This window comes from Phoenix dactylifera, unplaced genomic scaffold, assembly GCF_009389715.1.
Source record: "Phoenix dactylifera cultivar Barhee BC4 unplaced genomic scaffold, palm_55x_up_171113_PBpolish2nd_filt_p 001512F, whole genome shotgun sequence".
Taxonomy (NCBI): Eukaryota; Viridiplantae; Streptophyta; class Magnoliopsida; order Arecales; family Arecaceae; genus Phoenix; species Phoenix dactylifera.
The window spans coordinates 35,211-38,659 of record NW_024068822.1 but is presented as its reverse complement, the minus strand read 5'-3'; the positions used below and the strand labels follow the sequence as shown (position 1 = coordinate 38,659).

The 3,449-nt window shown below is 39.8% G+C and overlaps 1 pseudogene; it reads left to right on the top strand.

The window, feature by feature from the left end:
* Positions 1–340: 340 nt before the first annotated feature.
* On the top strand, positions 341–438 carry LOC120108718 (annotated as a pseudogene).
* The last annotated feature ends 3,011 nt before the right edge of the window (positions 439–3,449 follow it).

The window sequence follows — 3,449 nt, the reverse complement described above, 5'->3', positions numbered from 1 at the left end:
ACAACAGTCGCTGTTATGTTCTACGGTCTTGACGGGTTCAATCCTTCTAAGTTCAATTTCCTCTTCCTTCCTAGTAAGGGCTGCCATTTTAGCCTGAATATCATCCTGAGTATTAAGGTTGTAAAGGCCCCCGTGTGGAATGCTAGTAGGCTTAGGCAAAGGTTTATTCACTCTATCCCCTGTATCCCATAATTATGTAGTCTCTGCGAGAGAGTCTAAATAGTCCCATGCCTCATCGGGTTGCTTTTCCAAAAATAGACCATTGCACATAGTCTCTATAAATTGTTTCAACTGTGGAGACAACCCCTCGTAAAAGAAACTAATGGTTCTCCATGTTTCAAACCCATGATGAGGACAAGAGAGTAGCAAATCTTTAAATCTCTTCCAGCATTCATAAAATGTTTCATGGTCTTTTTGTTGGAAATTACTAATGTGCCTTTTCAAAAAATTAGTCCTCTGTGCGGGAAAGAACTTTTTTAAGAATTCTCTTTGCATATCATGCCATGTTCCTAACGATCTTGGTCTCAAGGAGTTCAGCCATGTTTTGGCTTTATCCTTCAAGAAAAAAGGAAACAAGGTTAATTTAAGGACATCTTCCGATACATTTGGCACTCTAAATGTGATGCTAATTTCCTCAAAATTCTTAAGGTGAAGATAAGGGTTCTCGGATTCCATTCCATGATACTTTGGCAGCAATTGAATTACTCCTGGTTTGATTTCAAAGTGTCCTACATTTTTAGGAATAATCATGCATGAAGGTTGACTAGTCCTAGTGGGATGTAAGTATTGTCGAAGTGTCATAACTGGGGGTCTACCTTCATTACCATGGTGACTTCCTACATCATCATCAGCCATCTCACCAGATCTGAGATTTTGCGAAAAAGTTTCAATAATGTGATCTAAGGAATTGTCAAAAGGTTGTCGACTCAGACGTCCAGTGTTGTCCCTATTCCAACCTAGCATACAAAATTTCAGAGTTTATTTATTTGTTTGTTTTTTTTGTTTTTTATTTTTTTTAATGATTACCCTTGATCTTTTCTTAAAGTTCTTATCAATTTTCAAGTAGCAACAAGGGTTAATGAGATATGATGATAATAAAATTCTGATTCTAAACAAAAAAAAAAAAAAAATTAAACACAGAAAATTCAAAGCAGACAGCAGCAACGTTTATATTAATTTAATGGTCGTAAAAGTATCAGAATATCAATCAGACCGTTCAGATGAAAGAAACATGTGTCCTACAGCAGCCGACAAAAGTTGAGTGCAATCAGACGGTGGATTACTCAGATATCAGAGTTTGATGCAGACTGTGCAGGGAATAAAAAAACAGCAATAAAGATTTTTTTTTTCTTTTGAAAGAAAAAGACTAAATACTAGGATACTGATTAAATCTAAATTATACTAATAAATCAGCCGTTCCCCGGCAACGGTGCCAAAAACTTGATGCAAAAATAAAATTGTTCTTCCAAGTGCAGGAGAATCGCACAAGTAGTAAATTCTCGGGAGTTCGAGGTCGAATCCTCAGGGAACGAAATGTATATGAGATTATTTAATATAATTTTAGATTAATTAATTTAATAAATTTGTGGATTAAAATTATGTTTTCATTTTCAGAAATTAAAATCGAAGAACAATATAGCAATAAACAAAGTTTAATAAAATAAAGATGGTAGGGATCTGGAATTCCCCTTGACGATATTGCATCCAAGAAATAAACTCTATGGTTCTTGATTAAAAATGAATGGTAGGATAGATCTAATCATGGTACATGTTTCATGAACATATGAACTCAATTTCTAAGCATTCGTCGTGCTTTTTACGTCTACGACGAATCAAATACTAAAGCAATCCATATATCAATAATCATAATCCATTAAAGAGCTATCTACGAAATAACTATGCATGGATCAAAAATATATCAGTAAATATAATTCATTCAAGGCAAAAGTTTAGAGTTTACTTCAAAGAGTAATACATCAAAGGTTCCCCCATCTCCCTCCCTAAGAAATCAGCCCTCCATAATCATAAAAGAAAACTCCCTTTTTTTTCTTTTCTTTTTTTTTTTATTCTTTTTGGAAACAGAGCATGCTCTGTTTCCCTTTCTTCTTTCTTTTCTTTGAATAACAGGACTCTCCTCTGTTTCTTCTTTGAATGGGGACTGCCTTGTTTCACCGAATGAGGATAGAATAAATAATCGCCAACTTCCCAGCCGAGAGGGATATCAAGCTCGCCTTCGATCCACTCCTCGCACGCGATGAAGATCCGTCGGTTGGATCGCAGCTGAGGATGTGGGAGATTCGGACGACGTGGCATGCTGGGGAGAAAGATCCGGGAGCGTGTGATCTTGCTGTGACGCTGGAATGGAGATGCTCGGGATCGCAAGGAATGAGCGTGGATCCGGAAGAGTCGGATGTGGAGGAACTGAGCAGCAGATCTTTGGACGTGCGATGGGATTCTGATTGCTGTGAATCCATAAGAGGTTGACGGATGCTGGAATCACGGACCGGAAGCTGCGCTGGCGGGTTGCGGATGTTGGCTCATGGACGCCTGCGGATGAGGCGGAATCTGGGAGAAGCTTCGCGGGAGGTTGCGGACGTTGGCTCACGGACGCCTGCGGGATCTTCGAACGCGGAAACTGCGGCAGAGGCGATCGTTGATTGCGTGGGAGCCGAACCGGAAGATCAAGATGTGGACTCGACTGGGAAGCTCTGGATCACACGCGAGATGCTCGTGGGATGATGGGAGCTGATCACATGCGGACGGGGTCTGAGAAGCTGATGTGGTTGGAACTCGGGAGATTGCTATGAACTGGGACTCGGATGCTACGCACGGAACGACCGCATGGCATTGGACGCGGGGATGCAGGAAGCTCGAACAGTGGGATCTGATCACACGCGAAGATGCTATGAATTCGAAAACTGGCTGTAGAATTAGATTCGGACGCACTGGATGCGAACGTGGAAATGCTCAGGATGCATTGTGGATGGCTGAATCTGGGCTCTGTTCTGCAGTTAGGAAGATGCATTCTTTTAAGATGAATTTATATAAAATAATGATAAAAATTATAATAAGTGGTAAGGATAAAATATTTAATCATGCAAATGTTAACACCTATTATTTATCATTATTTTGCTAGCATTAGGCTAAGTTAATGAGTATTTAGATCGCACTTTTGTGCTCTCATCAGGGAGACAGTCTCTATTCGAGGAAAGTGGGTTTTAAGTGGGACCTTTTGCTAAACGCATCGTGACCCCTCCACTTTACCTGGTCGACTAGGTTACTAGACCGGATTGGAGGCTTAGGTGTCCTCTTCAAACCAGTTAGGAGCTGTCTAGAAATTTAAGAAAAACATTAGGAATTGAGGTGTAATGTTTTGATGCATGCTTGATTGTGAATAGATATTTGTATTAGGGTGTCGTTTTAGGGTATCTTTAGGTGGTACTTATATT